The sequence below is a fragment of the Rousettus aegyptiacus genome, unplaced genomic scaffold (assembly GCF_014176215.1).
Source record: "Rousettus aegyptiacus isolate mRouAeg1 unplaced genomic scaffold, mRouAeg1.p scaffold_m13_p_8, whole genome shotgun sequence".
Classification (NCBI taxonomy): Eukaryota; Metazoa; Chordata; class Mammalia; order Chiroptera; family Pteropodidae; genus Rousettus; species Rousettus aegyptiacus.
In genome coordinates, this window is record NW_023416311.1 from 71,330,861 (window position 1) to 71,343,482 (window position 12,622).

Consider the following 12,622-nt stretch of genomic DNA (forward strand, 5'->3'; position numbering starts at 1 on the left):
AGCAAGAACTAGCATCTCCAGGTTGCCGCAGGAAATGAGAACAGTGGCTTGTAACTCCTTCCAAAGCTCCTCAGAAGCTCTGCCAGCATCTCCAAGGGCATCGCCATGGCCTCAGACCAAATCCATTTGAAGTTTAAAAAATCCATGTGTACCATGCATCCCACATGAGAGAAAATGGATGCCAAAGGAAGTCAATCAACAAGTGTGAATCATTAGAGTAGACAATCTTCCTAGAGAGAAGTGAGGCCTGCATCAGACTTTTAAAAAGACATCTTGCAGGAACAGCCCATTTGAAATGGCCCTGAACTAAAAGCAGCGCAAGTTCATCTTCAGTAGAGTGGATGCATAAATTGTGGTATAGTCACAGAATGAAATGTTCTCAAGCAACAAGAGTGAATGAACCACAACTACACTCAACAATAGAAATGAATCTCACAAATATAATCCTGAGGCAGAGAAACCCAAAACAAAAAGTATAATTCGATGCTATCTGTTATGTAAATTCAAACCAGGTCATGTGTTTACAGGTCAGGTGTGAGAGTTAGGACCCTGTGACCTCTGAGGGAAAGTGGTAGCTGGAGGGTCAGAGTGGTTCTTCTATTTCTGTTACTCAAATGTGTTCATTTTGTGAAAGTTCACTGATACATACACTTACATTTTGTTCTGAATATATTTTAATCCACCCTTCACTCTACCACCTTCCGCGATCAGGGGTCAGGTTAGTCCTGGGGTGAACGGATAACCCTAGGGTCCTGAATAATCAGAAACTGGAGAAGTACCAATTAGGATGCTTTAGAAGTGGGAAGCCATTTTGAGTAAAGCTTATATTTCTGTGGTTGGGAGTCTTGGGTCACTGTTTTGGTCGCACCTAATTATATACCTTGGTTTTTCTTCTTGTCCCCTGATCAACTCCCAGGGTCTTACAGCCTCCTCTCTCTGCTCAAATGATGTCTAAGCTCCAATGCAATGTGTGGCTTACCTGAGAGGTCAGAGGCCAGGTCATTTCTGCACATGTGTTTCCTCAGTTGTCTGCAGCACAAACCCCCATTTCCTTCACTTTCAGTAAGATTCTGAATAAGGCGTGAGTTAGCAGCTGGAGAGTAAGAGTCACCAGCTTGAGTGACCTGATGAGAAATGTCTCCTGTGAACCTTAGAGAGAGGGACTTAGGAATTTCAGCTTCTAGACACCCAGTGGGTGATTTAACATGCTTTACGGGGTGGCTTTTTGTGCGATTGGCAGAGCAGGAAAAGAGAGAGAAGCTCATTTACAAAGAGGTGTAGGAATAGAACAGCTTGGCACAGGCAGGGTGGAGGATCCCTTCTGGAAAGCTGTGGCTGACTTATCTAAGACCCACGCTGCTTCACGGCAGCATTTGAAAACACGAGAACTCTCCTTGCAGTGTTTCCAGAGGTGATGTCACCAGATCCCGACCAGACGCCACTCCATTACATAAAGCTGGTAGCTCAGATGACACACGTCCCTGTCCAGGGTGCCTTGGGGCGGGTCAGCCAGCTGGGAGAAAACAACACGCCTCAACGTGACAGTCCCCACATTCCGCAGACTTAAAAGGGAAATTCTCTGGAATCTGACTGGGCTCCTGGGGCTCAGCCTGGCCTTGGCCTGAGGCTGCAAGAGAGTAAAAACATGGAAATGGAAAGGGCTGCGTGTCGCTGTCACCGGCTCTTCAGGTGACCAGAGACCTTTCGGCCCCGCAAGGATTTCACCGCCTCAGCGTCTTTGTTCCTTCACATCCCCTCGTTGTGTCTGCTGGTGATGCCGCAGAACCCAGGGCGGCCTTTCCCTACTCCTCCTCCCTCACATACCCCTCACTGCTACCTACTTCCACTTTTTATGGTACATTTCAGCAGAATTTACCTGAATTTGCTTCTTTAGCCTCACAGTCACTCGAAAGTTTGCCCTTCAACATTGTGACTTCTTTAAAAGAGTTGCTTCTCGTTCCTTTCCCCTCCATTCTCTCATGTTCTTCTCTTGCTTCCTTAGATTTCTATTTCCATCTTCCTTCCCGTTCTACAAAGGCAGGATATAGAGGAAGGCCAGCAGAGGGCAAAGAGCGCAAGAGCCGCACCAGGAGACAGATGAGCATTTTGGTTTTTGCCACAAAGGTGTGCGACTGTGGACAAACCATATGGACCCTTCTCTGGGTGTCACTTTTCTTATCTGTAGGCAGAGTTAGGCCACCCATGCCAGAAACTCATGTGTTGCATCTGTATTGGTGCCATTGGGAATGCAAAGAATTAGACATCGGGAATGTAAACCTACTAAAACACAATATCTTTATGTTCTCTCTGATACACACTTGGATGGATGGATGGATGGATGGATGGATGGATGGATGGATGGAAAGACAGACAGATAAATAATAGATAGATAGATAGATAATTAATGGGGGAGGAAAACTTGGGACAAAATAATTTTATAGACCATAGGGCCCAATGAAAGTCTAACGAAGAGACTGAATCAGAATTGCTTTTTCCCTGATATTACTTTAATTGGTTTTTGTTATTAGGTGTAACTCTCCGCCCCCTTTTCCCACAATTGAGTGAAATAAGGAACTACTTTAAAGCTGGTCTGTCTTTTGCTGCCACAGAAGTCCACGTAACTGCTGGTTCCTGTTCACCGTGAAAATGGTCTTAAGCTGATGAATGAAAAGGCACAAGATATATAACACAGATCAGAGACTTTTAAGTCAAAATTATTCCTAAGTGCCTAACCCTAAATGGAGCTTACACCCTCCCAGAGACCTCCCAAGCACCCCTAACTTGGCAAAGGGTATCCTATTTTCTTTCTCCTTCTATTCAGCCTCTCCAACCCTTTTAAAAACCTGTGACTGACTAATCTAAGATCTATGAGGTTTCACAATATTTTGTCAATCCAAGAAGCATTAGGAATGTAAAGGATAGGACGACAGAAACAACACTTCTGAGAAAACTATGTCGAGCAGCAGTGTGGTAAGTTGCGCGCTCACTTTATTTATCTATTTGTTTGTTTGTTTGTTTGTTTATTTCACCATCAATGAAAATGGAAGCTTGGTTTGGTTTGTGGCATAAAGCTCATTGATTAGTGCTTAAATGTGTTATTTGATCCTGTAAGAACTCTTAGGATCTAGAGTCAGGCTGAAGAATCGCAGCAGTGCTGGTGTTTCAAGGGCCTAGGAAGAGCCAAATGCCCTGGCTGAGTGGCCGCCTCCCGCTCTTACAGGCTGTAGGGTTCCTCAGTTAGCACACAGACCAAACTTTCCTTTGCTCAGAGTCGACATGACATGATTTGTTCCCTTTTGGCTGTGTCGGTTCTGCAAACCAGATACCAGAGACTGCAGGCTCAGGAGAGCCTGTCTTTCTGGAACACCATTTGTTTGGTCAGGACAGGCCAGTTAGGCTTTTTCATCTCTTTAAATCTCCCAGGGCAGAGAGCATTTTTGAGGAATTCTTTTTTTTCAAAGTTTTTTTTTTTTTTTTTTGCCCCTTCCAACATTTTGTTTAAGAGAAAATGAGATGTCTATCTTCTGTTTCCTTATTTTTTTTCAGGAAAGCAAAGGGTTGTTGACTTCCTCCCTCTCCCCTCCCTTCCTTCCTTCTTCCCGAAGGTACTCATCAGAAATAGAGAACGAAGTATTGTTCCTGTTCTCTTTCTTGAGTCATTTGAAACACTATCCTGAGAGTTCTTTAAGTTGTCTGCAATCTGTACACAAGAGAAAGAGAGAGAGAGAGAAGGGGAGAGAGGCAGAGAGCAAGGGATCAGGTAAAGCACTGAGGCTGCTGCAGCCATTCAGACTCAGGAGCTGGTAAGTTACCCATACAACCGTTTCTACTTCCATGTGAATGTCCCTGGGATGGATACTGCCGTGGGCATCTTCGACAGAAAATACCTTACTGGGCGTAATCTTTAATCAAAAGGTATAACTGATAGATGGCTCAGATTTTAAGCTTATACTATTTTTTTTTTTTTTAAGAGACTACTGATGCTTTGCAGAGCTGAGACTGGCAGAACTGGAAGTAGAATTGCATTGGGGCTAAGGAGGACATTGTGTTATATCTGATTTTTGGCATAGATAACGTGGCCGAGTTAACTAGGAGCCACTGAAGTGTGTGATGTGTCTCATTGGAGAATTCAACTCTTCCTCAGTGCTGTGTCTTGGGAACCTTATCAGGGTGTCCGCTAAGAACTGTGCTTTGCTCTGGGACTTTTGTTACGTGTTGTCTAGATTGAGGCGCCCTTCTCTTATTCTTTTCTTTCCACTCAGCACTCCCAAGAGAGAAATGAGAATTTATAACTGTTATTCTGCATCACTGATGTAGGAGGAAAAAAAAGATGGGAATGTCACTTTGAATTGTAGTGCAGGTGGTGGTGGGGGGGGATGCGTATGTGTTGAGGCTCCACATGCGGGTTGAGTGTAAAATTATTATCTGCTGTCAATGAAAGATGTCATCTGCACACGAAGGAAGGCAAAGATTTGGGGGCATATAGCTTTAGTTTTGGAAAACAACAATTGGAATAGGAGGATTGAGATTGTGTCAGTAGCAGTGAAAAACTAAGCTATAGATGTAATTGAAAAATAGTCACCCAGAACTTGGTTTCCCAAGCACCAAATGGGACGATCCAAACTAGTCAAGCTTATACTTACAACTTATTTTTAAAAGTCTACATCGTTTCAATTAAATTTGTCAGAAAGGGTACTCTTACCAAGGACTCATCACGGAAAGCCACGAGAGAGCCAAGATCACATTGTCAAAAATAGGCTAGCAAGGTCCCTCAGAAAGACTGTGTATATTTGCTAACAGCTATCATTTAATTCAAAGATGTACTGAATGCGTAAAAGATAAAGACCATGCAGTTTTTTTTTTATATTCATTTCTATGAAATTTACTGATTGAAGTCACCTGGGTAGTGAAGGGTATAATAAAAATAGCCAGTCTCTCATTGATAAACTAATTTTGCCAGACTTGCATTAACCACGATCAAGTAATTAATCTTTATTCAAAATAGAGCCATTATTTTAATGAGTGAGAAAATACGGTAGAATTGGACTGTTATGTAGGTTTTGTTCCATTAGTCACACTTCTTTTTTCTTCTCCTTTCTTCAAGAGATTTTCCTTAGGAGCACTATAAAATGAGCAACATAAAAGAGACATGATTAGCGTTTTGCTTTCTTGAGGATGCAGAATTATTCTAATAGCAGCTGAAAGTGATTTCCACCTCCCCTACCACCTACCCTAGTAACCCCATTTCATAGATCTTCAGGTCAAAAGGTAGCAGGAACTGATCGAATTGGTCATTTTACATCTTTTATCAGCAATCGTGACCCCAGTAGAAAACTCAGAGCTGCGATCTTGACTTGTTCTTTCGGTTTCATTTTTCCTTGATAATGTATTTAATTTGGTGCCTAATTAAAATAACATCACGAAATGTTCTCTAGTTTTGGTTATTGAATAAAAATATCAGATGCAACACTATATATAAAAAAAAACTGACAATAGAATGACCCTGACTAAAGATCAGTAAGGCAGGTGGTTATGCCAACGGCACACAAAACAGCTCTGCTGTTAGCATGAGTCTTCACTGTGGCCCGAGGTTAAGGAGTTTGGAATATGTTATTTTCTTGAAAAGACAAAAATAAATATTCGGTATTTCCATTTAGATTGTTAAGTTGTCGCCATGAGAATATTTGGTGGGGGAAAACAATTTCAGCTACTAAAGAAAAAAGCCCTTGACTAGTTTAGTCTGGTTGGTACCAATCTGTCTTCACTCACTTGCAAGGAGTGAGCTGGCATTTGTGGAAACTTCCAGTGTATGAGTCTTCTTTGGGGTCATCAGAGGCGCTTTTGTGATATCATCAGGGGAACTCCAGCTTGGAATGATCCAGAATTTGACACACAGAAGATTTAATTAATAAATTTGTGCCCAAACTGTACATACCTGTAACCAAATTACAAATTTGTTGTATGAATATCATGTGTCCTATAAGTCTGTGTGTTGGGATGTGACTTTTACTAGAGGAAACAGCATCAAAGCACAGGCTTTGCTGTTACACAATTTTAGGTTTGAATTCCAAGTTATGTCACCTACTGACTGTGGGCCTTAGGCCTGGTAATTAACCTCTCTAAGCCTCGATTTCTCCAAATGTAAAACTGGATCAACGTAATAGAGTTGTAAGGATTAAATAAGATCATATATGTAGCACAATTAACATAACATGTGGCAAATAGTAGGAGTCGATCACTGTCAGTTGTAATTTTTCAAGAGTCATATATTAATACTTAAGTGTACTGTTTTTAAATATAGAGAATAGAATACATCTCCTACAATTTATGTTGTTGAGTTTGATCACTACTCAGGGTCTATTAGAGCAAAAAATATTTCTCATAACTTTTAGAGTCGAGTGAAGATACCCTGAACCCCAAATTCTTGTAAAATAAAGGAAGGTAGAGATTAATATTTTAATGTTCATCTCTGTTAATGGCAGAAACACCAGATTTAGCCTCATTAAAATCTCAACTGTATTTTATAGAGCTCTAGACAGGGCAAACTTTGTCTTGTTTTCAACTTCAGTGAATGTTCAAAGAGACTACAATTATATTGTAAATGTTTCATTCTTTCTTTCACCTACTACCCAAGCTCGATTTCTGTACTATTGGTGACCTTTTCCCTGGCTATGAGGGGCTGGAGACACTTTTGTTGGAGACTGTTGTGGCAGTTCCATGACTCAGCCAAAGAGAAAAGGACTTGAAGTGACAGGTTCTTCCCCCACCGCGGGCTAAACACACTTGGAGATCCCTTTCTTCAAACACCATAGTAGCAAGCCACTTTCTTTCACGCCAATAGATAGAACAGTAATCACCATGCTGTGTATGGAGTGGGGAGGGAGGGGTGTTGATCCACTGCTATTTTTCATTCATTCTAGACTTTAAAACATACATGCTGATTAATGTTTCAAGTAATAATGATACTTTAAGTCTTAGTTAAACTTCCTTCTTCACTTTCTAAAGGCAAAACACACAACTGCAACAACCACCAAAAATCTACCGCCGATAACCCAAACCTGTGAAGTTCTTATTTAAAATAAGAGGCTCTGATAAATTAAAGACTTGTTTGGACAACTTAACCTTCAGCGAGAAAGCTAAAGCTAGGTTGTTCTGCACTTATGTGCAGAAGGTATCTTCTGCTGTGGCTTAGTGCAGGGCAACTAAGACCAGACTGGGAGTTGGAACACTTCTGTTCTGCTCTGGTCCAAACTCTGCCACCCCCTAAATGTGTGGCTTGACAATGCCCTTTGCTTGCTTGGACCTCAATCTTCTTGTCTATAAAATGATGAACTTGGATCAAGTCAGTGATTCTCATGGTAGTGTGTGTGAGTGCGTATCAGAGCTCACCTGGGTCTGGTTCACATCCCCCTCTCCCCTTCCCTCTGCACTAGATGATCTGTGAGACTCTGACGGTGACATACTGCGATTCTCTAAAATGGACGGTCAATATCTTACTCCGTCTTCTTCTGAATTGCACTGACATTGAATAAAAATGTATGTTTTAAAAACCATGCTTTTTAGTGGAATTCCTATTCAGTATTAGATGTTCTCTCTAGAAATTAGTTCCGAATATATCAATTGTTATTCTAGGAGCTGTTAGTGTTATGGAGTAAGGAATATGCTAGCCAGTCAAGCAATCTGATGAGACTGATCAGTGTTCTGTAACCTTATATAAATGATGAAAATAACAGTTACCTAAATCTATAAATATAATAGTCCTGCATGAATAGCACTTTTTGACTTGTGCATTTCTATATTTTTGTATCATATAGTGAGCATGCCTTCTTTCTTTAATTCAGGAAAATGCAGCTATTAAATTTACTTGCTCACTTTTTAAAAATAGCATTAGATTGAATCTCCTAAGTTTCTTCTGGTTTGGTATTATTTTTACCTTTTCACAATGTATGCTGTGCTGAGCCTTTTTTAGAAGTTAGATCCTTGTCCCTAAGTTAATGACGACATGGAAGGGCAAAAGATCAATACGGTGTTTGAAAAACCAGCACATGTTAAACCTGCTTTAATTATAAGAAACGTATGTAACTTACAGAAGAAAATTGTTTTGATTTCTCTGACTTCATTTCTGCCTAAATCACTCAGCGTTTTCCCTCATATGTTCGTACAGCTAAGCAAGTAGAGCAGCAATGGACACAGGTCTCCTCTGACAGGAACAGAGGTAACACGTTTTGATGCGCGCTCTCAGAAACAGCTAGTCAAATACCAAATGCATCCAAATGAAACAATGACATTTAGATAAAACAGGAAGAACATGTCTTCATCAGAAGTTGTGTGTGATATATAAGCTCACTTGAAAGTAAGGATCATGAGGACAAGGACTTTATTTGTTCACTGTTGTATGTGAGCCTAGAATAACATGTGGCACATAGTAGATGCACAGTAAATATTTATTGAATAGATGACTTAATAAATAAGTGGGCTATAGAGTGGTGAAGTATGCTATCTTTATATAATCCCAAATGCAGCAGTGAATAAGCAAAATAGTTAGTCAAACTCTTTTTGGCTCTGGACAATACCAAACTGCCTGCTGGACATATTTACTCCCCATCTGAATTGACTGGAATTGTGGCTTGTTCCACCATTACGTTCATGGGGCTACTACATGTGTATGAATGTGTTATCTTGGCAAGGAACCCACCCACTTGCTCAGGGAGATAAACATTTATCACATATACAGAAAAGACTGTTGGTTGCATTTTATTTTTCATGTGTTTTCTGGGCAGATGATGGGTTAGCAAATTGTTTTTGGCGAGAGAGAGAGAGAATGGTCGTTTGTTTTTCCTTGGCTGAAAGAGCTGTGAGCCAGAGTTCAGCTTTGTAGGAAATACTCAGTGCTCCCTGCTTTTACAGGCAGGGCTGTAAATCCAAGTTACAGGGATGCCACTTGGGCTGAGTTTACACAAACATGAGGGGGTGAATTCAGGGAGGGAAATGTGATATCCTTGTGGAGCACAATACTCTTTCCTTTATATAATTAGGCCATGGAGACAGCCAAAAATGAACAAATACTGGGTTGAAGCAGTTTTGCACTTATTTGGCAAATTTAAAGTGGTAAATATAAATATAAATACAATAGCACCATTGGGGTCTAAGTTTTCTGTTATTTGTGGCCGAAACGGAAAAAATCTCTTACTGTTCACGTCAATAACGCCTATCTCTTTAGTGCCAAGAACTAGGGCACACAAAGGTAATTCTGACCCATTCTCCTATTTTCCTTTGCTATGGTATGGCCCCACTTTGACCTCATTCTATGATGGTCACTGATATTAAGTGTGAGAATGAGATAACCACAAGGGCACCGCCACCAACAACAGCAACATTATGGAGGAGTCATTACCAAGTTTGGGGACAGCTAAGAACTTTACATACATTATTTAACTTAACCCTCCCATTCTAAGAAGTAGGTGTTTCTTACCCCCATTTTAGAGATAAAGAAAGGCAACCACCTTATTTAACAGATAAACTAGAAGTAAGTGATTTGATCAAGGTCACCAAATTGATGTTCTTTGTTTATAGGTTTCTTGTTAAGAAGGATGTGTCATCTGTAACTAATATATACATTTAAATCAGCTATCCCATAAAGTAGCGGTCATCAAATGTAGTCCAAAAACCAACAGCATGGCGTCATCCTGGAGTTTGTTAGATTCTCAGGCTCCAGCCCAGGCCTCCTGAATTAGAATCAGCATTTTAACGTGATCTTCATGTGATTCAGGTGCACATTCAGATTTGACTAGCACTGCTTTAGGGTTCTGACCTATTGTGTATACAGATTGATTTTAAAATGTAGGTCCCTGTTCCAAGCAGTTACAAGGTTAACTTTGACCTTGTCCGAGATAACATAACTTCTCTGAGATAGTGTTGTTACTGGTTACCTCAGAGTGCTTCTGGGAAGAAGAGGTTCTCTACCAACTTCTTCCTTTGAAGGCAGAAGAATGGGGACAAGGAACCCTGTTACCTTGCCTTGCGTCTTTCTAGGGAAGGGAGCAGGGTCCGGGTCTCTGGCATCACCGCCAAGGAGCAGATGCCAGAGAATACACCTCACTCTCCCCAGTTAGAAAACTCTGCGGAAAGGATCCTTAGAGTTTCCTTTGCACTGGGGACTCACCGTTCTCTTTTGGAACAGAAATCAAGAGGGGGCTATTGTTGGAGGGGTGGGGAAAGGAAGCAGGGCCGGAAGAGAATGAGGGAGAGGACCAGAATAGCCTCTGGTTTGATTCAGCCTGGAAAAAATGGGGCCTTTGCCTAGATGGCAATGGTGGCGTCTCCCCCTTAATGATGGCTCTCTGGCCTTCTTCCACAGGAAGTGGAGGGAGAGGAGGAACTTCACGTTTTCGGCACTGTATTATGGAACACCTTCCACAATACTCCACTGCATTGTTTCTTGCTGTTTCTGTAGTTCAGGCAGTTTTCTTCCCTCACCCCAACCCTATAGACATTTTCGGTTTAAAAATAAAAGTACAAAGAGAGGTCTTCCAGCATTATCCTAAAAAATGTATATATTGAACACTTTTAAGGTGCCAAGGAGAACTATACTTAATCCATCAAGATAGGGTTTCTGAACTTGAACTCTCAGAGTGAGGAACATATAAAAAGTTCTACACGGTTACTCCTAGGTATATCCAGAATCTTGCATCCTACTGGATATTTTTAGAGAGTTGGTCAAGGAGGGACTATTTTGAGTATCATCTTTCTTGACCTTCAGGAGACATCCAGTAATGCAGCAAGCAAATCTCAGTCCCCTGTCTCTTCCAACATCATCCACAGCCCTCCTGAACCCTAGTCACATGCCTGCACAACTACCTGTTTCTGGCTCCATTACTGTGCCTAAGGATGGAAAGTTCTTATTTCCTGGCTGCATCCTGGGGTCCAGGTTAGAATGGGGATGTTGGAAAAGGAGTGGAGAGCCCAGTTTTTGGAAAAGAAAGTGCAGCCCAATACGACCTCATTTTGAAGAAGACAGTCCCACTTGGCATGTGTCTTCACAAGCTCTAAGTGCTCAGGCATCCCGCTCTTTATTGTGGCGTGCCTTGTCTCCTTGGTGCTCCTTCTGAGCCTCCTAGGAGGGGAATTTTAGCATCGCGTATGTAATACCTGCAGTTGGGAGGGAACAAATCCTTCCCATGAGCAAACCCTATCCCAGAAGAATCAGGACATAAAGCGCCAAATTTATTTGCTCTTCAACCAATATGGATTTTGGGGGGAAGAGGAGTTGGTTTACTTAATAAAGTGCTCTTTCTTCTGTACATAGTATATCTGCCTTGCACATGTATGTATAAACACACACACACACACACACACACACACACACACACAGCCTATCCAAAATTATTGGCACTTATGGAAGGAAACCGTGGATTAACACTAAATTATATGTTTGACTCAAGAATATAGTAACTGATTCTCAGTCCCCTATATTTCAAACAGATTTACTCTCCTACTTATATTTTTCTTAACGTTGTTAAAAAGAGTTTGAATTTTGTTAGCTAATGGCAGTGGGTTAGAAGGGGAGAGAAGATTTAAGGTTATTAAAAGCAATTAACAATTATAAGCAATTAATAAAATGCTTCATTCACTTACTGTGTATCATTTTGAGAATGTAAGTAATGCATTTGGATTCAGAGAATAGAGGTTTGAGTGTGCTCATTGATGCAAAAAGCTGGCAAATCAATGAACCCAAATGCATACGGAAATTTACAATATGATAAAAATAGCACTGCAGAGGGGGCAAGTTGGATTATGTAATTAATGATGTTGGGACAGCTTGGTAGCTATTGGGGGGGGTGGAAATAAACTTATATACTACTTCATTTCTTAAAATAAATTACAGTTCAAAATTTTAAAGCATTAAAAATAAACAACGTAAAAATACTAAAAAAAAAAAAAATGGGAGATTTATCTTTTTTGAATCTCAGAGAGGAAATGTTTCTAGTTGTACCCAGAAAACTTAGCACTTATTATACATTTTATTACATTAAAGTAAAAAGTTTCTACAGGGCCATAACTCAATAAACAAGGTCAGAAGACAAACAAAAAATTGGAAGAAACATTTGTAAAGTGTAACACGAAGAACTTAATATGACCTGAAAATGGACAAATGACTTGAAACACACATTTCACATAAAATGAAATTTAGTTGGGTCTTAAATGTATAAAAAAATAATGACACTCATCCTACTTTATAAGAAAATTAACATTAAAATTATGAGGTACTATTTTTTACTGACTTGCTGAAACATTTATTAGAATATTTGTTTCTGGGGATCTGGAGAATACTGTCATACATGGCCAGTGAAATAGTGAATTAGTAAAGTTTTCACAGAGAAATTTGTGAATATCTATCCATATGTAAAATTGACTCCTTTTGGAATTTATCCCACAAATATAAGATGCAAAAAAATATACCTACAAGGTAATGCCATAGCATTACATGAAAAAGAAAAAAATTGATTAGAAATAGCACAATTGTCCATTGATAAGGGATTGGTTAAATTATGTAAAGTACATCTATACAATGGGGTATCACGTAGCTCTAAAAATATTGAAGGAATAAAATAGAGTCCAGGAA

General features: G+C 40.2%; 1 protein-coding gene across 19 annotated transcripts in view; it reads left to right on the forward strand.

Annotated features, from left to right (window-relative positions):
• The window catches only part of ZNF366 (zinc finger protein 366), a 264,426-nt gene that overhangs the window by 198,330 nt on the left and 53,474 nt on the right, over window positions 1–12,622 (forward strand). For 17 of the 19 annotated variants that reach the window (XM_036225246.1, XM_036225243.1, XM_036225257.1 and 14 more), the window contains 2 exons: window positions 2,822–2,970; window positions 3,606–3,803. The exons of 1 other annotated variant lie outside the window; for it this stretch is intronic. The gene's annotated coding sequence lies outside the window, so the exon portion shown is untranslated. The remainder of the gene's footprint in view (window positions 1–2,821; window positions 2,971–3,605; window positions 3,804–12,622) is intronic. One more of the 19 variants, XM_036225252.1, reaches the window with a different exon arrangement.